The sequence below is a fragment of the Cervus canadensis genome, chromosome 26, assembly GCF_019320065.1.
Source record: "Cervus canadensis isolate Bull #8, Minnesota chromosome 26, ASM1932006v1, whole genome shotgun sequence".
Taxonomy (NCBI): Eukaryota; Metazoa; Chordata; class Mammalia; order Artiodactyla; family Cervidae; genus Cervus; species Cervus canadensis.
Window position 1 is genome coordinate 14,745,965 of NC_057411.1, and position 25,940 is coordinate 14,771,904.

The following is a 25,940-nucleotide window of genomic DNA, read 5'->3' on the forward strand; positions in this document are numbered from 1 at the left end:
GTTTGCTGACTCTTTCATTTATTATCTACCAGGTTAAATATTCTTGAAGGAGTAAATCTGATATAAGAATAGTCAGACAAATCATTAGAATAGAATAGGTAGCCTAGAAGTTGACCTTGATTTGTATGTGATCAGATTATATGATAAAATAGATGACTCAAACAAAAGAGATTGAAGTATTTCAGAACTGTTGCTTTGTTAATTTGTTAGACTCCTCTATAAAAATATGTTTCCTCTCTTTCAAACTGTATAACTAATACATTTAAAAGATATAACATTTTAATTAAAAAAAGGGGCAAAGGGCAATGCAGCACTTTCTCTGAATGGTGAAGGATGTTATGAGCTTGCAGGTAATGAAAAGTATCACGAAGGCTATACAACCACTGTGTTGAATATCAATAGATTCAACAATTTCCAGATTGATGGATTGGCCAGGTTAGATACTGCTAAGGTACATAGAAGAGGTTACTTATATAATATGTTTTTAAAAATCTCAGAGCAGTCTGGATACATGGCAGCTAAATAGGCAATATTTTCTGTATAAATGGACATTTAGACCTTGAGCTCATGTTCCTCACCAGAGAATACAGTGGTGAAGAAAGTAACATTTGTAAGGATTACATTATGCCTTTGGAAACCCAACTGAAAACTTCCAACTCTCTCTATAGATGAATGCAAATGTCCACATGTTTGGAGTAGTCAAAATCATAGCCTAATCTGAACATATTCTGGACACCACTTCAACTGGCCAGCCTTCCGTTAATCATTTCAGCTCTGTGTGGATCAGAAAGGGGTCAGCTTACCAGAAGTCACAAGAAGTCAGAGTAACAAGACCAACTAAAGAGTTTTTGCTAAAGTAGACTAAGGTTAATAATGTACTGAACTCTGATTTTGTATCACATCATTTTCAAATCCCCTTTTTTCTCCCTACATAAAAGAGATCACTGATTAGTGATTTACGTTTTATACAGGGTCCAGAGTCCTCTCCTTTAGAGCTGATTCCCATAATTGCCTGGAGTGTGGCTGCTTTGGGCTGACAGCCAAATCTTTCTGCAGAAATTTTCCTTAGATTGGGAGGTGGCTTGATCAAGGTTTTGCCTTTGTCCTAAGGAAGTCTTCCTCCAATGAGTGGTCAGTGGTTGGGTACCCAGGCCTTCTCCATTGCTGTACATGAGTGCCCACAATGGCCATCTTTCTTTGAAGTCTCTTCATTGTTAGGGTGAAGCCTCTGTATTCATTACAGTTCAACCTTGTCCTCTGCTTAACTCTGCTTTCCTAACGTATCTTGATTCCTGCCGCCCCGCGCCCCCCCACCCCCCCCAGTATTCTTCCTGCAAATATATGTTGTGTTCAAGGTGTGCTTCCCAGGGAATATGACCTAGAACTCTAGTCATATTCATGATAATATTCCAAACTTTGCAGATATTATTTCAATTTTTGTTGATTCCTAGAACAGGAAAACAAACTTGTTCTTAGATGAACTTCGAGTGATGTTTGAGAATCTTTTAAATGTACCTTACTTGGTGTTTGAAATTATCGTTGGCATCTTTTTAATTCTTAGCAGGGCTTTACAGCACAAAACATGTAAGACTAACCTGTACTCTCCTCATTTTCACTCAAATTGTACACATAACCATAATGATTATGATGTGTTCACAACCCCTTTTGAGATTTGGAGTGTTTGTGACATGAAATTTCATGATGTACTTTCATTTGATAATGGAATAGGCAAGTGAGACAGCTCTTTTTTCACAAAACGCCTGAAACAAAGATGCCAGAATGTAAAACAGCTTGGCAATTTATGGACAATTTATTATTATTTTTCTTGATTTTTAAATTCTATTTTATAGATTACTTTGGAGAAATTTTCCAAAAGTTTAATGTTGACTTTTGCAATAACTTAGACATGCATATATTGCTTGTTTAGGAATCATAAATGAGAACTGATTAAATTTGTAAATTAAATTTGCTACTGTAGTTCAGAAGTGTATGATTGGGAGACTGTCATAAAAGCTAAGAGACTAGTTCAGTAGTGAAAGACTGGGATACAGCATTGCGAGAACATCTTAGTTTGAATAAGGTCAAGTAAGATGGGAGTAAGTTTAAAAGATTTTGACTGTTAGTCTAAGGATATTGAATTTTACCTTTTAGGTAGTATGCAGTTTTAAACAACTTAAGAGGCAGGTTAGGTAACATATGAGAAATATATTACAGATGAAAAAGTGATACGTAAAATGAACTGGTAAAGGAAGAGAATGGTGGAAGGGATGTTATCTCAATAAGACAGGATATAAGTCTTCTTGATTGTCATATTCTCAATTCCATTACTTGGAAATCTTACAAATATATTTATGTTACATATCCCATGGAATGATTCCTATGGTTACTCTTGACGTGGGTTATTTCAGATGATTGTGTGGCTGAAAGACCCCTTTTAGGCAGTGGGGCATTGGTGTATTTAGTCACAAAATTATAATTTTCGGATGTAATGGTTATTGATTAAAATCAAAACATTCCCGAAGTCCAAAGATTAAATATACTGCTTTCTCCTTATCTTCATTGCCTCAGGATTTATCCCAGGAGAAAATTCAATTGGTTTGGAAACATTTATGTTTTACAAAGCCATGTTGGATTTACCTAGTATCTCATGCTTATGTAAATAATGGAAAATTGATTTTTAACTTGCAGATACATTAACCTGTACTTAAAATTATTGTCCATTTCTTATACAAAGACTCAGTTTATCACTAGATTTCTGTTGTCTCCACTATCTTACTTATTTTGTTTAAAGACATTTTGCTAGGTAGTAGCCCTAGGAATAATACTAGCTAAAACTTGCATAAATATTTCTAAAGAGACACATTTCTTACATCTATGCTCAAACATATACATGTACATACACCCAGATTCATTGATGTATAAATATGTGTTTATATATAAATATACTTATAAATGTATTACATTTACACAATTATAAATATAGACCTGTGTATATAAATAAATGTACAAATATTTGTATATATGTATTATAAATGTAACATATTATACAATAAATGTTTTACATTTATACAATTATAAATATGTATATATTTATATATACATGTATGTATAAATATGTATATATTTATATATACATGTATGTATAAATATGTATATGTATAAAATGTATAAATATACATGAGCACAATTATAAATGAATACATATGTATATATATATTTATATATACACATATATATGTATATGTATGCTGCTGCTGCTAAGTCGCTTCCAGTCGTGTCCGACTCTGTGTGACCCCATATACGGCAGCCCACCAGGCTCCCCCATCCCTGGGATTCTCCAGGCAAGAACACTTGCGTAGGTTGCCATTACCTTCTCCAATGCATGAAAGTGAAAATTGAAAGTGAAGTTGCTCAGTCATGTCCGACTCTTACCTTCTCCAATGCATGAAAGTGAAAATTGAAAGTGAAGTTGCTCAGTCATGTCCGACTCTTAGCGACCCCATGGACTGCAGCCTACCAAGCTCCTCTGTCCATGGGATTTTCCAGGCAAGAGTACTGGAGTGGGGTGCCATTGCCTTCTCCGATGTATATGTATAAAATTTATAATTATGTACATACATAAACATTTATGCATTTATAATGTATACATGTAGTACATGCATTGTATAATGTGTTACATTTATAACATATATACCTATATACATATTTATACATTTATAATTGTATAAAATTATACATTTATAAATGTATTAATTTATACAAATACAATTGCATTTATACAACATCAGTTCAGTTCAGTTCATTTCAGTCGCTCGGTCTTGTCCCACTCTTTGCAACGCCATGGATCGCAGCACGCCAGGCCTCCCTGTCCATCACCAACTCCCAGAGTTCACTCAAACTCATGTCCATTGAGTCAGTGATGCCATCCAGCCATCTCATCCTCTGTCATCCCCTTTACCTCCTGCCCCCAATCCCTCCCAGCATCAGGGTCTTTTCCAATGAGTCAACTCTTTACATGAGGTGGCCAAATTATTGGAGTTTCAGCTTCAGCATCAGTCCTTCCAATGAACACCTAGGACTGATCTCTTTCAGGATGCACTGGTTGGATCTCCTTGCAGTCCAAGGGACTCTCAAGAGTCTTCTCCAACACCACAGTTCAAAAGCATCCATTCTTTGGTGCTCAGCTTTCTTCACAGTCCAACTCTCACATCCATACATGACCACTGGAAAAACCATAGGCTTGACTAGACGGACCTTTTTTGACAAAGTAATGTCTCTGCTTTTTAATATGCTGTCTAGGTTGGTCATAACTTTCCTTCCAAGGAGCAAGCATCTTTTAATTTCATGGCTGCAATCACCATCTACAGTGATTTTGGAGCCCCCAAAAATAAAGTCTGACCCTGTTTCCACTGTTTCCCCATCTATTTGCCATGAAGTGACGGGACCAGATGCCATGACCTTAGTTTTCTGAATGTTGAGCTTTAAGCCAACTTTCTCACTCTCCTCTTTCACTTTCATCAAGGGACTGTCTAGTTCTTCTTCACTTTCTGCCCTAAGGGTGGTGTCATCTGCATATCTGAGGTGATTGATATTTCTCCCAGCAATCTTGATTCCAGCTTGTGCTTCTTCCAGCCCAGCGTTGCTCATGATGTACTCTGCATATAAGTTAAATAAGCAGGGTGACAATATACAGCCTTGACGTACTCCTTTTCCTATTTGGAACCAGTCTGTTCTATGTTCAGTTCTAACTGCTGCTTCCTGATCTGCATATGGATTTCTCAAGAGGCAGGTCAGGTGGTCTGGTATTCCCATGTCTTTCAGAATTTTTCACAGTTTATTGTGATCCACACAGTCAAAGGCTTTGGCATATTCAATAAAGCAGAAATTATACAACATGTGTGTGTGTGTGTATATATATATAAATGTATATACTTGTATACCTGTGACTGATTCATGTCAATGTTTGGTGAAAACCAGCACAATATTATGAAGTAATTAGCCTATTATTAAAAAAATAAATGTATGCAATTATGAATGTATTACAACAAACAATTCTACAATGATAAGTGTATAAATAAATTTATACATATGTATATATGTATTATAAATTAATACATTATATAATACATATATTACATTTATACAATTACAAATGTATAAATGTGTTTATATAGATATTCATTCACTTGAATTCCTTTGGTGTCACATAGCTAGCATTTCAAAATTTAAAAAATTGCTTGTCTTCTCTATTTATATTTCACTTTTTTTAGATTCTGTGAATTCACATTTGCTAACTTGTTTTTCATGTGGTTAATGGAAATAAGTAATATCACCTTTCCAACTATAGATAGGCATCACTCTTAATGAACTTGTATCTTCCTAATTCCCAGATCTGTCACTTAATTGTAAGTATGTCATTATTAAAAGCTATGTGACTTATGTAAGGAGAGATCCTGTTCATGTTAACAGAGGTTTCATTAAGAGATAAGTAAAAAGTAAAAACTTGAAGTCTATGTAGGTAGAATCTTTCCAGCCTGTTTCCAATTGTGAGTAGCAGCCCCGAGAAGAGAAGTAATTACCAGGCTTGCCATGAGTCTACGGTGGCTTCCTTTGTTCTACCGCTTCACCTAAAAATAAAGCAGCACATTTTATACTCTTTTTTTCTGAAGTGTCATTTATCCTTAATTTTATGTATACAACACCAAGCTGGCTATTACTTACTAGCCATTTTGAATAGAAATAAGAGTCGCTAATGCTCACATATTTAATATAATATTCTAGGCAACAGTTCTACGTGTGCGCTCAGTTGCTCAGTTGTGTCTGACTTTTTGAGACTCCTTGGACTGTAGCGCTGCAGAGTCCTCTGTATATGGAATTTTCTCGGCAAGAGTACTGGAGTGGTTCACCATCTCCTACTCCACGATTTGACATTAATAAACATTCTTAGGGGGCTTCCTAGGTGGTGCAGTGGCAAAGAATTCACCTGCCATTGCAGGAGATGCAGGAGACTCAGGCTGGATCCTTGGGTCAGGAGTATCCCCTGAAGAAGGAAATGGTAACCCACTCCAGTCCTCTCACCTGGAAAGTCCCATGGACAGAGGAATTGGGTGGGCTACAGGCCATGGTGTTACAAAGAGTCAGAGATTGCTGAGTGTGAGCATGAACATGATTATGAGCAAGAAATGTTTACAATGAAAAGTAAAATGTCATAGTGAAGAGCATGGATGTGGAGCAGTCAGGTCTGAAATACTGGCCCTGCCAGCTACTTGGTGAGTGGCTTTGGGCAAGTCACTTATAGTCTCAGTTCTTTATCTTGTTTGCATAAATGTTAGGGACACTAAAAGTTCTTACTTTGTAAGGTTGGGGTGAATATTAAATGGTTAACATATGAAGAGTGACCAGCACAGTGCCTGTTACCGAGGAAAACTTCAGCTATCTTGTTGCCTATCCTGAGTTATAATTCTTCCCACAGCTGTAAATCTCCGTGAGGCTTTATGTACATAGCTCCTATAACTAAGTTTCACCTTCACATAGTGAAATTGGAAAGGAATTGAAGAGAATACCCTAGCAGTTCTGTTGTTAGGGCTCTGTGCTTTCACGGCAGGGGCCTTAGATTCCATCCCTAGTAGGATCCTGCCTATCAAACGGCCCAGCTGTAAAAAAAAAAAAAAAGAGAAAAGAAAAGAAGTTAACAAAATAAATCTGTACTTCTTTCTGAATACAGGTCTCACTGAGAGAAAAGAAAAGAATATCTTTAGGAAAGATAAATTCTTTTGCTCATTTTTTTCCCCCTTGCTTGAGTTGTTCTATCCTAAACCTTCTGTTTAGGGTAATATTTAGATAAATTATAATAGGACACAAATATTTTATATTTTAAATTCAAAACAAAGATTTGTTTTTAAACAAAGCAATGAGAATATATGCAAGTAGGATTTTTTTCTTTTTTTTTTTGCAAAAAAAGTGATCTATTATTACTTTGTACTGGAGTGTGAAGAGCTTGATTTATAACCATGGATAGTTAATATGAATAAATCATACATTACAACAGTGAGCTTCTTCTGAGATTTAGAATGCAATTTTTTGCATATAATCAGAATGAATTTGGCTGAACAAGTGGTAGCTTTTTGTTTGTGCGATATATATATATTTGTGTGTGTGTGTCTGTTTGTGTATGTGTGTATGGTAAGGATATATGTATACATACCTATACTCTAATCTTTTGTCCATGTAGATTCATATATAAATATATATAATCATAAACTAAATCATAAAAATATATGATTTGACAGAATGTAAGATTTTTTTCCCCCTTAATCTGTGAGAGGAGTATTTGTCTTTGGAATTTCTTTTGTTTAGAGCTCACTTTATCAGAAAGCATGAAGGCCTTTCACATTGGAAATCCTTCCTGTGACAGTGGTATTATAGTTTAAAGATGAAAAATTTAATTATGTAGCTAGTAATATATTTTACCTGTTGTTAAGGCAAAACAAAAGAAAACTCTTAAAAAATGACTTCATGATTTTGGACTTAAATTTAGTCTATTTTCCTTTTATGTACCTAAAAGTAATCAATCAAACATAGTGGTGGTGGGATGGGAAAAGACGTATTTTGGATTTGAAAGACTTCAGTGACATTAGTTTCTAACTAATGATGACAATTGCAGCAGTTGGAATATCCCATTAAGTTTGGAGGACTGGACAAGTCAGTGGAAAAGCATCAAAGCACTATTATTAAAAATGAAAAAGAAGAATTAATCATAACTTTGGAATATTTTCAAATTTGAAAATGTTTTCTTATGATGAGGATTATAGATGAGGACACTTATAACTAGAAAAGGTAAAAATATGGCCAGAGCTTAGCTATATCTTGAGGCTGAATGCCGTGACCATTGTATTCTAAGTAGTTTATTCATTTGTTCAACAAATGAGAATCAGCCATGTGCCTGGCCCAGAGAGTGTAGGTATGAACAAAACAGAGAGAAAAAAAATGCTTTTCTGTAACTATTACTGTATTACTATAGTATATGCAGTATATATATTATATGGAGTATATATAGTATATGAGTTATATGCTATAGTAATATAATAATAGCCTATACATATTCAACTATAATAATATTCTTATCTATTCAACTCAGCTATTTTGCTATTCTGTTCTATCCTATTCTACTACATTCTCTTCTTTATTTGCTTATGAAATAAAAGCATTTCCAGGTATTAGCCCTATTGTACTTAAAGAAACTCAATCTTTTACATAATTGAGATATTTGAAATTGAATAAACCTGTTACTTCAGAATTAGATGTAAAGCGCCTTTGATCTATAACATTATAGATATATTCTATAACATTATAGATATATGTGTTTAGTTGTTTGGGGCTTCCCTCATGGCTCAGTTAGTAAAGAATCTGCCTGCAATGTAGGAAACCCTGGTTCGATTCCTGGGTCAGGAAAATCTGCTAGAGAAGGGATAGGCTACCCACTCCAGTATTCTTGGGCTTCCCTTGTGGCTCCGCTGATTAAGATTCCATTTAGTTATTTGTTACAGACAAATTTCACACAACTACTAGGCCTTATATCTGTATTATTCATTTGATCCCTACTGAATTGTCTGTTTCATGTATATTTAATAATAAAACAAACCAGATGATTGAACAAAATATTATGAAACAAATGTTAAAGGAACTCAATGACTTATTTATTCCATATTGCTTTGTTACTGAGACAAGTCAAATATAATGTAAAATACAGTCCCTAGAGTTTTGGGAGGGCTGGTGGCTTAGTTGTCAAGAATCCACCTGCAAGGCAGGAGACTGAGGTTCATCCCTGGGTGGGGAAGATCCCCTGAAGGGGGAAGCGGCAACACATTCCAGTATCCATGCCTGGGAAATCCCATGGACAGGGAAGCCTGGTGGGCTACAGTCCATAGCGTCCCAAAAGAGTGAGTCACAGCTTAGCTACTAAACAACAACAGCAGAGTTTTGGGAACAAGTGAGGACAGACAAGATGAGATGTCACTTAGATAAAACTATGTAGGTTTACTTCTGGGTCTAGAAGAGGTAAATAAGAGTTTTTAAAAATTGTGTAATGAGGTGAGTCCCAAAATAATGCATAAGAATTTGTCAAAAAGCGAAGATGGTTAAAATTTAGTCATACAAATTTTATTATATCGTAAAATGTCCAGCTTTCCCTGGGGCTCAGTGGTAAAGAACCTGGTAAAGATCCCTGGTGAGGAAGATTCGCTGGAGTAGGAAATGCTTCCCTGGCAAATCCCATAGACAGAGGGGACTTGTGATCTACCAGTCTATGCTGCAAAGAGCCGGACAAGACTGGGTGAGCACTCACAGCACAAAATGTAGGGAGTTATATAACTCACTTTCTCTCTAAATTCCTTTTTGATGTTTTCTACCAGTGACTATCATTTATATTTTGATATACATTTTTGATATACATTAGTCTTCTGGAAAAAAAAATGTACCTATGATATTTTTTCTAATATAGAGTCATTATAGATGAGAATGCATGCACAGTTTGTATCTTTTACTTAAGTCAAAATATATCATGAGGTACTCTGCATCCCCATAAATGTTTTTCAAAATGTTATTCAGTGGCTATTTGCATTGTTTCTAAAAAACTAGTCTCCCTTTATTAAACCATGGTTTGAAAATATATAATTGCCCCAGTTAATAAATTTTCCAATGTAAAATGGTTACATAATTAAAAAATTTTATTTCACTCAATTGTATGTAGTTATCCTCAAATACTTAGGGGTTGGCGTATGGTAGTCATAGTGCTTAATTTGGAAAATGATTGGAAATTGATCATTAAACATAAATTAACAAAAATATAATTTTCATTAAATTGCTTACCATCTTATATATTAACAGAATGTCAAGAAAAAATTAAAAATCAGAAGACTCTGTTCATTGTCTTACTCTTTTCTGAGAATACAATTTTCAAAGCAGAGACCCCCAACTTAAATCATGTAATAGTCATGTTCTGAAGTAGCTTAGTTTGAAAACCTCTGTTAAAATGCAATTACATAGTTTAATAATGGAAACTTAATCAAACTAATGGAGCCTTAATTTACATTTTTAGTCCCTTCTGACTTATTTTTTTGTTCTTTGTGACTGATTAGATTCAGTATATTATTCTGGAATATAAACTGGCAATTAAGATTCATGTATTGGCTTTTAAAGTCTGTGTCAATTTTAGGAAAGTCATTTAGCATTTCTTATTTTACTAACATAAAATGATTAGATTGGACAAGGTTAGAATTTCTTAGTTATTCACAAAGATCTTGAGATTTTGGAGTTCCTAATTTCCCAATATAAATAAATAGCCATTGATTTATAATGCCTCTTGCAAATATAGAATTCTTCTTTCTGGAAGTGTTCAGATTTCATGAAATGCTTTTGCCATAAATTTGTCAAGATTCTTTGCAAGAGTTAATGTGTTTGTACATGGTAACTGTCTAAAAATAGTTTCCATGTGATAGCATTCTTCTTTTTGTCATAATAAGTGGGGTACTTTTCATTATGATTTTCAACCACTGCAATTTAATTTGTATCTTTTTCATGGGAAGTGAAAATAACTAATTGGATATGTCCATAAGTATGAATAGTGGTGTTTTAGTTCATTAAAATATCATGAAACAATTGTTAGTTCATGTGTAAAAATTCAAATTTTCTTTATTTTACAAATCTGAATTAAATGAATTATTCTGCTTGATTTTCATGGAAATTTCTAAAAATGCAGTAAGCAAAATCTTCATTAATAATTGTTTGGTCAGAAGAATTAATACAATTTCAAATTCACCTTTGCTTTCAAATAGTGATGTGTCTTAGAAGAAATGAATTTGGAAAAATAATAGAAATAGATAAATTCCTAAAATTTAATCTTGGATACCAATTTAACTTAAAAAAAATGTTTTCTTGCCCTGTTACTGAATTTTACCTCATCGAATTACCCAACACAAATTATTCAGGTCATCTAATATTACTGACCAAAATTAATTTTAATTTATGTAAGAAATACAATTTTAAATTATGGAACATTTATTTACTTCCTTTTTGGAAACCCATTATCCCTAAATGTTCTTGAGATCATTTACTTTTTGAAATACTGATATTGTAATGTGACTTGGGTGACTCTAGCATCTCAGAAATTCAGTTCCATTTATTTTTCTAATTCCTATTTTTAATGTTTTCTTTTAAAGGATTTCATACTTTTAAAAGAATATCACCAATGAGATAGTTATTCAAAAACATGTTCATATTTAGTGATATAATGGATGGTAATTTTTTAAGGCTGAACATTATATCACAGTCAAAAATAAATATTTCTCTTATTTAGCTCATCTACTGTATAGAAATTATCTTTATAAATTTGTCTCTTTAGATATTAAGGATACACATTTAATCTTAAGTTTTAAACCTTTTCTCATTTTTTGACATTATATTTTTAGGTATTTATCTTAAAAATCAGTAGTAATTCAAAAAGTTATCAGGAACTGAATTGTTTCATCTTTCTAAATCACCAGCACAGATCTTAGTAGATATCTTATTTCATGGATCTATATAAATGTGGTATGGTAACAAATAAAACCCAAGCTGAATCCCAAGCTGAATCAATGATTCACCTCCAGATCACACCTAGTTTAAGTTCCATGTGTGATAGCTGATATGAGTCAGCTTACAAGGGCATTCTTTATTTTTTGTTATTAATCTGTTCAGAGAGGCTGCATTTTCCTAATTAAGGAAAAGAGTAATTAAAAAAATCAAACAGCCAAAAACTTCATAAATGCCTAAGCATGTATTATTAACTGCATGAGGTATAGTAAAATGTAATATTTATACATGTAATTAAAGAGCATCCTGTTATAAAATTTACATTTGACCTTTAATTTTTATAGCTCTTTTAGGAGCCTGGTTATCTTCATTGCATATGTAAATGGGGATAGGAAGAAATATGATTTCATCAAGTGTTTCTAATTTGACTTGTTTCTTAATAATAGCCATAGTAAATTGTTGTCTAGCTATTGTTATTTCAAGGGTTCCAGAAGGGCCCTGGATCCACTAATCCCTTCTTTTCTGATGAATTTAATCTCCAATAAGATCAATTCTTGGTTTTCACTGAAATGCAGATGTTCCAGGGGAGGATAACAACTTGAGCCCTAGCAGAACTTTATGCTTTATAAACGAACTATTCACATTATTTCTAAGTAAGGCAGGTAAGAAAGGAGTGAGAATTTGAGAAAAGGGTGCCTTTAAAGGAAAAAGACACAGTGTGAGGACAATAAGTTTGAAATAGAGGATACTGGGCATCAGTCCCCTGGATGCTTTGGGCTTGGTTTGGTCCAAGTTCACTGAATCAGTAAAAAAAAAAAAAAAAAAAAAATTGTTACATACTAAAACATAATTAGTAAAAGATGTGATGACTTGATAGTGTCCTTGTCCCTTGATAAACTGTTTCTTAGCTGTCAACAGCAGGAAGTAATGGATCTGATTATTTGAGAGAAATTTAAAAAAATAATAATAATAGAGAAAGAAGATAGAAAACATCTGTTTTGTTTTCACCTTGGCCTAGTATATTGGGCCAGTCAGCATAGCCAGATGACATGGTATTGTGCAGGGTACATAGTCATTGTTCAATGAGTATAATGGTTGTACAGTACCTGCTTCTTGGCAAAAGGTCAAAGCTAAGGAGCACAATCCCTATAACCAAGGAGATTAAGACTCAGTCACATTTGGGGCTAATCAGAACTGTTTCAGTGGCCTCCTGCTCAGATGTTTGCTTGTTCCCACCTCCAGGGAGTTCGGTAGAAAATTATAAGCCTTAGTTACACAACTAATATTCTTCCCATGGTGGAATAATTTAAAAGTAAAGTGAATATAGAAAGGAAATGTGAAAAGGAACAGACGAAGCCCCTTTTAATTTTTCTCTTTGAAAGTTCAAGGGATGGGCGGGGTATGTGTAATGACTGGCAATACTGAAGACATATAAAAGTATATGCTGTTCCCTTGAAATTAAAATATTACCTAACATCCTGCATTTTTTACTGTAATCTGGCAATCCACATTTAGGGGACACACTAAAAATAATAATAATAATAATAAAGCAACAAAATAAACACAATACATATGGTACTTTACCTTGAAAAAGATTTCAAATTTATTATGGAAGTGGGGGTTTGTGAGTTGTGGGGAAAGAATTGATATGAAGTTTATGTGAAATTGGATAGAAAGTTTCAATGTCATATTAGATAAACTGAAGTCACCTGTGGACATTTGAAGTTGTGTCTGTTCATTTTCCTTGAGGTAGAAAAGGCTATGGTCCAAGTGATCAATTTGGTTAGTTTTCTGTGAGTGTGGTTTTTATTCTGTCTGCCCTCTGATGGATAAGGATAAGAGGCTTATGGAAACTTCCTGATGGGAGAGACTGATTAAAGGGGAAACTGGGTCTAGTTCTGATGGGTGGAGCCAAGTTCAGTAAATCTTTAATCCAATTTTCTGTTGATGAGCAGGGCTGTGTTCCCTTCCTGTTACTTGATCTGAGGCCAAACTATGGTGGAGGTAATGAAGATAATGGCGACCTCCTTCAAAAGGTCCCAATCACACACTGCTGCTCTCTGTGCATCTGAGAGCAAGCCTGCAGCAGGCCAATGCCGGTCCAAGCCTCCACTGGAGACTTCTGGACACTCATTGGGCATGTCTGGATCAATTTCTTGTGGGGTCACTGCTCCTTTCTCCTGGGCCTTGGTGCACACAATGTTTTGTTTGTGCCCTCCAAGAGTCTGTTTCCTCAGTTAATTTAGTTCAATTCAGTTGCTCAGTTATGTCTGACTCTTTGCTACCCCATGGACTGCAGCACGCCAGGCATCCTGTCCATCACCAACTTCCCAAATTTTTTTTTTTTTTTCAACTTCCCAAATTTAACCAAACTCATGTCCATTGAGATGGTGATGCCATCCAGCCATCTCATCCTCTGTCATCCCCTTCTCCTCCTGCCCTCGATCTTTCCCAACATCAGGGACTTTTCAAATGAGTCAGCTCTTTGCATTTAGGTGGCCAAAAGTTTAAGCCATAAGATCAGTCCTTCCAATGAACCCTCAGGAAGGCTCTCCTTTAGGGTGGACTGGTTAAATCTCCTTGAAGTCCAAGAGACTCTCAAGAGTCTTCTCTAACACCACAGTTCAAAAGCATCAATTCGTTGGTGCTTAGCTTTTTTTAGAGTTGAACTCTCACATCCATACATGACTACTAGGAAAACCATAGCTTTGACTAGACAGACCTTTGTTGGCAAAGTAATGTCTCTGCTTTTTAATGTGCTGTCTAGGTTGGTCATAACTGTCCTTCCAAGCAGTACGCTTCCTTTAATTTCATGGCTGTAGTAACCATCTGCAGTGATTTCGGAGCAAAAAAAATAAACTCAGCCACTGTTTCCACTGCTTCCCCATCTATTTGCCATGAAGTGATGGTAGTAGATGCCATGATCTTAGTTTTCTGAATGTTGAGTTTTAAGCCTACTTTCTCACTCTCCACTTTCACTTTCATCAAGAGGCTCTTTAGTTCTTCTTCACTTTCTGCCATAAGGGTGATTTCATCAGCATATCTGAGGTTATTTATATTTCTCCCAGCAATCATGATTCCAGCTTGTGCTTCATCCAGCCTGGGATTTCGCACGATGTAATCTGCATATAAGTTAAATAGGCAGGGTGACAATAAACAGCCTTGACATACCCCTTTGCCTGTTTGGAAACAGTCTGTAGTTCTATGACCACTTCTAACTGATGCTTCCTGACCTGCACACAGATTTCTCAGGAGGCAGGTCAGATGGTCTGGTATTCTTGTCTCTTTAAGAATTTCCCACAGTTTATTGTGATCCACACAGTCAAAGGCTTTGGCATAGTCAATAAAGCAAAAATAGATGTTTCTCTGGAACTCTCTTGCTTTTTTATGATCCAGTGGATGTTGGCTATTTGATCTCTGGTTCCTCTGCCTTTTCTAAACCCAGCTTGGCCATCTGGAAGTTCACGGTTCACATATTGCTGAAGCCTGGCTTGGAGAATTTTCAGCATTACTTTACTAGCATGTGCGATGAGTGAGATTGTGCAGTGGTTTGAGCATTCTTTGGCATTGCCTTTCTTTGGGATTGGAATGAAAACTGACCTTTTCCAGTCCCATGGCTACTGTTGAGTTTTCCAAATTTGCTGGCCTATTGAGTGCAGCACTTTCACAACATCATCTTTCAGGATTTGAAATAGCTCAACAGGAATCCCATCACTTCCACTAGCTTTGTTCATAGTGATACTTCCTAAGCCCCACTTGACTTCACATTCCATGATGTCTGGCTCTAGGAGAGTGATCACAGCATCATGAATATATGTGTCATGAAGATCTTTTTTGTACAGTTTGGTGTATTCTTGCCACCTCTTCTTAATATCTTCTGCTTCTGTTAGCTTCATACAACTTCTGTCCTTTATTGAGCCCATCTTTCCATGAAATGTTTCCTTGAGATCTTTAGCCTTTCACATTCTATTGTTCTCCTCTGTTTCTTTGCATTGATCTCTGAGGAAGGCTTTCTTTTCTCTCCTTGCTATTCTATGAAATTCTGCATTAAATGGGTATTTCTTTCCTTTTCTCCTTTGCTTTTGGCTTCTCTTGTTTTCTCAACTATTTGTAAGGCTTCCTCAGACAGCCATTTTGCTTTTTCCATTTCATTTTCCTTGGGATGGTCTTGATCCCTGTCTCCTGTACAATGTCATAAACCTCCATCCTTAGTTCATCAAGCACTCTGTCCATCAGATCTAGTCCCTTAAATCTATTTCTCACTTCCACTATGTAATCGTAAGTGATTTGATTTAAGTCATACCTGAATGGTCTCATGGTTTTCCCTACTTTCTTCAAATTCAGTCTGAATTTGGCAATAAGGAGTTCATGATCTGAGCCATAGTCAGCTCCTAGTCTTGGTTTTGCTAACTGTGTAGAGCTTCTCCATCTGTAGCTGCAAAGAATGTAATCAATCTGATTTCAGTGTTGACTATTTGATGATATGCATGTGTAGAGTCTTCTGTTGTGATGTTGGAAGAGGGTGTTTGCTATGACCAGTGTGTTTTCTTGGTAAAACTCTATTAGCTTTTGCCCTGCTTCATTCTGTACTCCAAGACTAAATTTGCATGTTCCTCCAGGTATTCCTTGACTTCCTACTTTTGCACTACAGTCCCCTGTAAGAAAAGGACATCTTTTTTGGGTGTTAGTTCTAACAGGTCTTGTAGGTCTTCATAGAACCATTCTACTTCAGCTTCTTCAGCATTACTGGTCTGGGCATAGACTTGGATTATCGTGGTATTGAATGGTTTGTCTTGGAAACGAAGAGAGATCTTTCTGTCATTTTTTAGACTGCATCCATGTACTGCATTTCAGACTCTTTTGTTGACTATGATGGCTGCTCCATTTCTTCTAGGGAATTCTTGCCCATGGTATTAGATATAATCATTATCTGAGTCAAATTCACCCATTCCAGTTGATTTTATATTGCTGATTCCTAAAATTTCGACATTCACTCTTGCCATCTCCTGTTTGACCACTTTCAATTGGCCTTGATTCATGGAGCTAACATTCCAGGTTTTATGCAATATTGCTCTTTACAGAGTCAGACCTTGCTTCCATATCCAGTCACATCCACAACTGGGTGTTGTTTTTTCCTTTGGCTCCATTCTTTCATTCTTTCTGGAGTTATTTCTCCACTGATCTCCAGTAGCATATTGGGCACCTACCGACCTGGGGAGTTCATCTTTCAGTGTCCTATCTTTTTGCCTTTTCATACTGTTCATGAGGTTCTCAAGGCAAGAATACTGAAGTGGTTTGCCATTCCCTTCTCTAGTCAGTCCTCTGCAAGTTCTGTTTGTTCCATGGTGGGATTAATGGCCACCTCCTCCAAGAGGGCTAATGCCATGCTCAGGTCTGCTGCATCCAGAACCCCTGCACCAGGCCACTGCTGACGTGTACTTCCACAGGAGACTCTCAGACACAGTTCTGGATCAGTCTCTGTGGGCTGGGCATGCATTCCATGCCCTTTCCAGGTCTGAGACGCTCAGGCGACCAGGTGCTTGGTGAGCCCAGTGTCCCAGGTGGGTCGTGGGTCTCAATCACTTCCCCAGGCCCGCCGCTCGGTTCCCGGGTGTGCTGTGGGGACACTGGATCAGGTGTGCCGTATGTCTCCTCTGGAGAGCTGGAGGCATCGCTACGAAGAAAGCTAGTGGAGGTGATGGATTTCCTGTTAAGCTATTTCAAATCCTAAAAGATAATGCTGTGAAAGTGCTGCACTCAATATGTCAGCAAATGTGGAAAACACAGCAGTGGCCACAGGACTGGAAAAGGTCAGTTTTCATTCTAATCCAAAAGAAACACATTGCCAAAGAAAGTTCACACTTCGGCTCAATTGCACTCATCTCACACACTAGCAAAGTAATGCTGAAAATTCTCCAAGCCAGGCTTCAACATTACATGAACTGTGAACTTCCAGATGTTCGAGCTGGGTTTAGAAAAGGCAGAGGAACCAGAGATCAAATTCCTAACAGCTGTTGGATCATCGGGGAAAAAAAAAAAATAGCTCCATAAAAACATGTTCTTTTGCTTTATTGTCTATACTAAAGCCTTTTACTGTGTGGATCACATCATACTGTGGAAAATTCTTAAATAGATGGGAATATCAGACCATCTGATCTGCCTTTTGAAAAATCTGTGTGTAGATCAGGAAGCAACAGTTACAACTGGACCTGGAACAACAGATTGGTTCCAAATAGGGAAAGGGGTAGGTCAAGGCTGTATATTGTCACTCTGCTTATTTAACTTATATGCAGAGTACATCATGAGAAATGCTGGGTTGGAGGAAGCACAAGCTGGAATCAAGATTGCCGGGAGAAATATCAGTAACCTCAGATACTCTAATGAGATCACTCTTAGGGCAGAAAGTGAAGAAGAAATAAAGAGCCTCTTGATGGAAGTGAAAATGTAGAGTGAAAAAGTTGGCTTAAAATTCAATGTTCAGAAAAGTAAGATCATGACATTCAGGCCCATCACTTCATGCCAAATAGATGGGAAACAGTGGAAACTGTGACAGACTTTATTTTTGGGGACTCCAGAATCACTACAGATGGTGACTGCAGCCATGAAATTAAAAGACACTTCTTCCTTGAAAGAAAAGCTGTGACCACTTAGACAGGATATTAAAAAGCAGAGACATTACTTTACCAACAGTGGTCTATCTAGCCAATGTTATGATTTTTCTAATAGTCATGTATGGATGTGAGAGATGGACTATGAAGGCTGAGTGCCAAAGCATTGATGCTTTTGAACTGTGGTGTTGGAGAAGACTCTTGAGAGTCCCTTGGACCTCAAGAAAATCCAAACAGTCCATCCTAAAGGAAATCAGTCCTGAATATTCATTGGAAAGACTGATGCTGAAGCTGAAACTCCTACATTTTTGCCACCTGATGCAAAGAACCGACTCATTGAGAAATACCCTGGTGCTGGGCAAGATTGACAATGGGAGGAAAAGGGGACGAAAGAGGATGAGATGGTTGGGTGGCATCACCTATGTGATGGACGTCAGTTTGCGTAGGCTCCAGGAGTTGGTGATAGACTGGGAAGCTTGGATTGCAGCAATCCATGGATTCAAAAAGAGTCGGACAAGACTGAGGGACTGAGTTGAACTGAACTAAACCGAACTGTTCATTTTGTGTGTTCCTCTGCAGGTGGGTTCAGTTTAGTGCAGCCATTTACCTAAGGGGCTAGAGAGGTCTTTTAAAGTTATTGGACCTTTAAAGCCTGAAAGTAGTGGACAGTACATAAAATAATGGTCTTGGCTGTCTTCCAATAATTTTTTTTTTTTTTAATAAAAATTGGTCATTGCTGATTTCACATGAGTTTGCAGATTTTGGCTTAAAGTTTTCTGCCTACCAATTATTAAATAAACAAATCTAAAAATTGCATTATGTTCAAATGGTTCCTGAACCCCATCAGTTGCATCTGAAACAAATTTATGTTTTCAAAATGAGTTTTCAATTTCATTCTTAAGTTTGGCATATTGGAGTGCATGGACATATGTATATAGCGAAAGAGTCAAACTTCGAGTCATTAATACCTGTACTAGGAATATAAATATGAACATTTGTTCACTGAAACATGCTAAGTCAGGTTTACTCTCTCTGCCAAGGTGTCTTCATATTTTCATTTCTTACATCTAATTTCTTAAATTTAACTTTTGGTTTATACTGTTTATGTATTTTGTATTTAAAAGTATCTATTTACTCTAGCAACCTTGGTAGTACCTTCTGCATTTAATTTAGACATTTGGAAATATTTTAGCTGAAGTTATAAAATCCAAACATTTAAAATATGTATTTCTATTATTTTAAAATAACATATAACTAATACTGTAATTCCTAAAGAATTTCTGTTTTGTAATACACATTTTAATATTGGGACTAGAAATATGTATTGCTTGTATTTTATATGGAAGTTATTCTTTCTTGACCTCCTGATTTAAAATTGCTTTAAAATTTAGGTAGTGTATTTATTAATTATATGTTCCTTAGAAAACTTATCAAGGTTGGAGCATATAAATACTTTCTTTACAACCTTCTCTAATGCAGGCAAGCAGTTTGTGTTTATGATATATATATAATTGATGAATGCCTCTAATAGTACTATAAACATATATATATATATATGTATATATATATATATATATATACATACACACAATGATATAAATTTTCCTTTAATATCTGTATCTTCTGAATCTTAAGCTGCAACAAAAGGCTTTGGGGTAGCCTTTAGAATTGTTCTTTATAAATCACTGTCATAACTGATCCTCAACACTGGGATCCTGATGTCATTGCATGTTTTAGGAAAACGCACTTAATTAAGTGTTGACGTATGTGATTTTTTTTAGAACACCCATGTAGACAATACTTAATGCTGCATTTTGAGTATTCTGTATATCAATAAAATATATGCAAATATCTTTTCTTTGTGGGCATATATATGCAAATATAAAAATAGTGTTATTTGCAAGACTGGAAAATATATTTAATTTTAGTAAATATTTTTCTTTCGTTTTAAAATTAGTAAAGCTTGTCCAGAAGAATATGGGAAGGATTTTAGGAAATAATTGTGAGAAATTTTTAAATGGTCTAAATACAACCTACAAATAGCCACCTTTTTGTCCTAAACAAGCAGATTAATCAGCTGTAATACAATTCATAATCTTATGATTAAATATAATTTGGATACAATTACAAATACATTCATTTGTCCATTTTATAAATAATCTCGATGAGTTCATATTGTAATTTATTGAAAAAATACACATATTCTTTCTATTTATACTTCTTATAATTTTAAAATTAAATGTTCAAAAAGTCCAGTAATTACTTGAGTATGAATTATTTCTAACTGCCAAATTATTTTTCCAAAAACTTCTTTTCTCTTTGTAAGTTAAGTTAGTTCAACAGGACTGTGGAAAATTAAAGTGTGTTTTTTTGTGTGTTTTTGGGCTCGTTCTTGAATGGTACAGTAAATTACATTTAAATATGAGATATACAGTTTGGACATATTGTATCCAATTCAATAAAGATTACCTCATCTTTAATGTGAGAAGTAAAATTATTTAACATTTGACAGTAATATTTGAAAAAATTTCCACTTTCTGATCCTTTTCAATCTTATTTCTAGATTGTCTCATACATTAGCCAGTATCAGAAAACAAAGCCATGGGGAAATTTGTCATCTCTAAAATGACTGTAAAATACATTTCATACATTATTTTCTTATATGAAAATTTTTTTCAAAAATTCTGAACATTTTGTATCATTAGTATCTCATGTGAATATAAAGAACGATGAACACTGGATAATTCTGCTGTAGTTTGTCTAGTTTGGTAGACCAGTGAGTATACAAAAATCAGATTCTGGATGAGTATGATTTACATTACCGTCTTTGTGTTATTCAATTGCCAATGTGTCCAATACTTTTGGAGAATTCAATATCCTTAAGAGACTAAATGTTCCATAAGCTCAGAGATTGCTAGCTTCATTCCCTGCTCTGTCCCAACTTAGAATGTCTGGTATAAAGTAGGCACTGAATAAATATTTGTTGAATGAATGATGTCTTCCTGTGTTTGTTAGACCAATAAGAGTTCAATTAAACCAATAAATCATTTGTGAAAATTTAGTATATGAAAAACGATGAAGTCAATTTAAAATCAAATAGAACCCAGCTTGACTGTTAGCTGTGTTGATTTTAGAGAAGCACCTGAGTGGCCACATTAATAAAGTATGGATGATGATATGTAAATTATAAAACTATTATAAGGACCAATGGAAAAAAATGTGTTTAAAGCATTTAACAGCGTGTGTAAAAGATACCTTCCCAGGTGGATCAGTGGTAAAGAATTAGCCTGCCAGTGCAGGAGACACAGGAGCAATGGGTTTGTTCAGAAAAATCCCCTGGAGAAGGAAATGGCAACCTACTCCAGTATTCTTGCCTGGGAAATCCTTTGGGCAGAGGAACCTGGAGGGCAACTGTCAGTGGGGTCACAAAGAGTCAGAGGATACTTAATGACTGAACATCATCAGATCATACAATTAGTTTAAGCATTCCAATGCATAATATACGTATAAAGAAATTCAGTGTCTGCAGCTCTATAAATAATTTTTGAATGAATGAATGAATAACCTCATTAATGTGAGGTTTGATTGCATTGCAAGTGTGGACACAGTGAGTGAGTTAGTGAATGAAAGTTGCTCAGTCATATCTGACTCTTTGCAACCCCATGGACTGTAGCCTGCCGGGTTCCTCTGTCCATGGAATTCTCTAGGCAAGAATACTGGAGTGGGTTGTCATTTCCTTCTCTAGGGGATCTTCCCAACCCAGGGATCAAATCCAGATGTCTAGCATTGAAGGAGGAATCTTTACCATCTGAGCCATCAGGGAAGCACATATCTATGTGAATAAATGAAATTTGAGGCTTATATAGTTGGAGAACAGTTTCTTTAAGAAGTGTGGCAGTGAAATACACTCTTATTTCAAGTTAGAACACTGGAGTAGAAGTGACCTGTAGTTCTCTTCTCACAGTTAATATGAATGCAGCTCAGTCACCTCCTAGTTATTTTAAACCTTTTTCTCCCATTTGTAACTTTGCAGATCTTACTTTCTTCTTTCAACATTTTTCCTTTTTCATTAAAAAAAAAAATCTTTGATTTATTTTCATGGTTCTCCGCCTTTGTCTCTTTCTCTCTTTTCCTCCCTCCTCCCCTTCCTCTTTCCTTTCATCAATTTTTGATTTTTGGACCTCTGTAAATATTTATGAAAAACCACCTATATTTTCTTCTCTGTGCATGACTGTTGGCAGCATGTTTGTCTGTTTATGTCTGTCTTATTAATCACTGAATTGACATGTACACCTGGGAAAATGTTCTGATTATTGTGGAAAATTATGTTCTTGTTACTTAAAAATGTTTTGTCACATCTTTGACCTTTGTCAAAGGAAGGATAGATTAGACCTTGAGTAAGGCAGGTATACCATGATATCTCAGGTAACACAGATAAAGAGGGACATGGAGAATAACACAGATGTCCAGAGAGGAGAACATGGGGTAAGGGGATGAACTGAAGTAAGAAGTAGCTACCTTAGACATGATCTATCAAGCATTAGTCAATAAGACAAATGTGTGAGACAGATGCTCATGTTTTAAACTTTGGAGTCATCTGGCTGGTCTGAATGCCTCTTTTATATGAATAAGTCATAACTGTGGAATCAAGCCAACATAAAACCTTGAGAAAGCTTTAAAATGGCAGCATTGAATATTGATGCAAAGTTTTAAAGATATCAGTCAAATTATTTGCCTTTGTTTCTTTGAATGTCTGTTGCCATCCTTACAAAATAGTGAGTTGTAGAAGTTCACATAAAATAGTTCTATGCTATGTACAATGTACAATAATTTAGGATTAAGTAATTGAAGATACATGAACTTATGTTCTGACACATTCATATGTAATACTTATGCTTTCCTTTACTTGTGTGCTAGGGAAGCAATAAATAGCCAGGTTCCAATAGGTTTTACCCTGTAGTCTTTATACTTAAAATCACTTCAGAGTAACAGCTCTCTAAGTCATAGCAGCATATAGTATATTGCAACAGGTGCTACAGAGGAATTAAGCATAAAAGGAAATAAAACAAGTAAAAGCCCCATTGTTGAAAAACAGTTATTGCCTCAGGCATAATTTCTTCCACACCTTCTCCTGAGCCCCTGCCTGTATAACCATCACAATCTCTTAAGCAGCAGTGAGGTCACTTTGTGAAACTGTGTCTGTGTTTTACTGCCTAGCATATAAATACCAGGTAGCTCAGCTTTAGCAGTTGTTTTCCTGACTTCATAGCTTTGCTAAATCATTATGAGGTGCAGCTGGGATGCCAGTGCTAGAAGGCTAGAGACGGATCTCTTTTTTTTCAAAAAGGTCAGCTTTTGTCAAATCACCCTGAAAGGAACCGTTTTTCTCAAAAAGACTTTTTCAGAATGTCCCAAATATTCTGTCATATACAGGGTGACTAGAGTTTAGAAAAGATTTCACTTTATCAACAACATCTTAAACTCAACTGAGTTAAAATTCCTTGCTTTGTCCAGAATAATAGTATCTTAGGGAAGCTACAGGTTGGAAATAGTGGAGAGCGAATGGAGCGAGACTTGGAACAAAGGCTGGAAATAGGACTAGGGCAGTGATTAACTGTGAGAAGCCATTGTTTCTCATTTAATGGACTTGATAAAAAGGGCTCTGTTGCAGGGACTAGCATCAAGAGAGGGAATGTCATTTAGCAGAGCCTACACCGCAACCTCAGCCATGGAAGGGACACAGCTTTTCTACTTCAATCATTGGCTATGGACCCAATCATCTCTTAGTACTTACAGAGCTTCTCATTTCTCAAGTAATAGGTAAAATGGAAGATAAAAGTAAAATAGGTTACTAAATTATGAACATGTTGTAATTAAAGTCTTCCTACTTTTTGGCATCCCTGGAGCCTGACTCAAATTTCTGGCTTGTGCGCTCTATTTGGCTGGGCTTTGGCATCTAAGCCTGCCCTTACTTCAAGGAGCATGGCATTTTTCTCTGTTCTTACGAGAGGTCCAGGTACCATTACTCCTCACTGGGAAGTCAATCTTCAGATCTTAAAAGGAAAGGCAGTACACTGTCTTGTGGTCCTGAGTTTAGACTACCTGGTTTGAATCCCTTTTTGGCCACTGTGTGTCTACGTGGACAGAGATGTCTTCTTTGAAAATTCTTCACTGTTCTATATTTCAATTTTTTTTATCCATAAAAGTGATGAAAATAATGTTTAAAGAATGTTCATGAGGAATGAATTAATTAACCTTTGTCAGGTATTTTGAATGAAGCCGAGTGCATTGTAGATGTTCAGATAGGAAAGGCTTTCCTAATTATAAACCTCTGTTTATGAGCACACTGCCCCATAGATTTCTGTTTAGAAGCATTGATCAGAGTTGCACTTTTCTGTTTGTGTGTGCATATATGTGTGTTTATGTGATTCAATTTTGTCCCTTCATTTGAAAGCTATGCTCTATAGCATTTAAAAACCTGTTTTATATTAAAACTTGTTTTTTGTATCATCCTGATAACATTTTATTCCTTGGAAAATATTTTCAGTTTCTCTTTTGAGATTGAATTTAGATGGAGAAAAAGAGATAAATTTGGCTGTATGAAGATTCATAAGTTTTAAATGCTATCTATTTTCAAGACCAATTGTAATTTACAGGATGAGACTATTACACAGAATACAAGTGACAGGAGAATATATAATATGGACATTGATTTAGAATATAATTATTTATGAATTGTTTTGAGAAGTCAAATACAACTCTATGGGTCCTACCTGTATGTGCTTAGGAAGGAAAAGACGATATTATGTTTTTTCATGGTTGTGTGCTCCATAAGACTGTTTCTCTGTGTCTTATTTGTTTAAAGGAGAAAAATACACTGAAGGAATGGTTTGATTTTCTACCACGTGGGTGCCTTAGTTTTTACTATTAGCTATATATTTTGATTCAGTTGAGTTCAGTCGCTCAGTCGTGCCCGACTCTTTGCGACCCCATGAATCGCAGCACGCCAGGCCTCCCTGTCCATCACCAACTCCCGGAGTTTACTCAAACTCATGTTTATAGGTAAGGCTAATTTAAATGCTGCTTTTTCATTGTAATCACTTTGTCACACTTTTAGACAGTACATTATAGTAAGATTCTAGACAGCTCATAGGAAACCCTTTTCCTATAATTGGAAAAACTATGATTTTGAATGGGAAGGAAAATCTTGATCCTCAGTACTTTCTGAGGCAGAGTCATTTTAAAAAGAGAACAGGTTTGAATTTTAGGTTCTGGAAATTGATTATCTTAAAGCTATCTGGATCCTATACCTTTTAGAGTGTTTCTATATTCTCAGAGTAGGCGTACCTGAGTTTATTGTACAACTTAGGTAACAACTGAAAATAACAGTAGAACCAATGATCCAGGCTGGCTGTTATCTGAGTGACAAAGCATTTATGTAACAGTGATTTCTTAGAATTGCAGAAGTGGTCAATGTAAATATTATTGTACAGAATTTTTGTTATTTTTGAACATTTTAAAATAATATTTCAATACCTATTCTAAGGTTGCAAATGTTCCAATAACAAATAGCAGAAGGAAACCACTGTTTATATTTGAGAAACAGTAAACCGGTTAACACAAACTGGAAGACTGTGGTTGGCTTTGGGTACTAGATTCAGTATTTTTAACATATCTGTGTTTGTTAGTATTTTTATGACATTGCTTATGGGACATTGAGTAACAGAAAAACATGACGTGTGTGCTGTTGGAAGGATAATGGAG

General features: G+C 35.6%; 1 protein-coding gene across 14 annotated transcripts in view; it reads left to right on the plus strand.

Moving 5' to 3' along the window:
• The window catches only part of ADGRL3 (adhesion G protein-coupled receptor L3), a 709,244-nt gene that overhangs the window by 82,361 nt on the left and 600,943 nt on the right, over positions 1-25,940 (plus strand). The gene's annotated exons all lie outside the window — the stretch shown is intronic.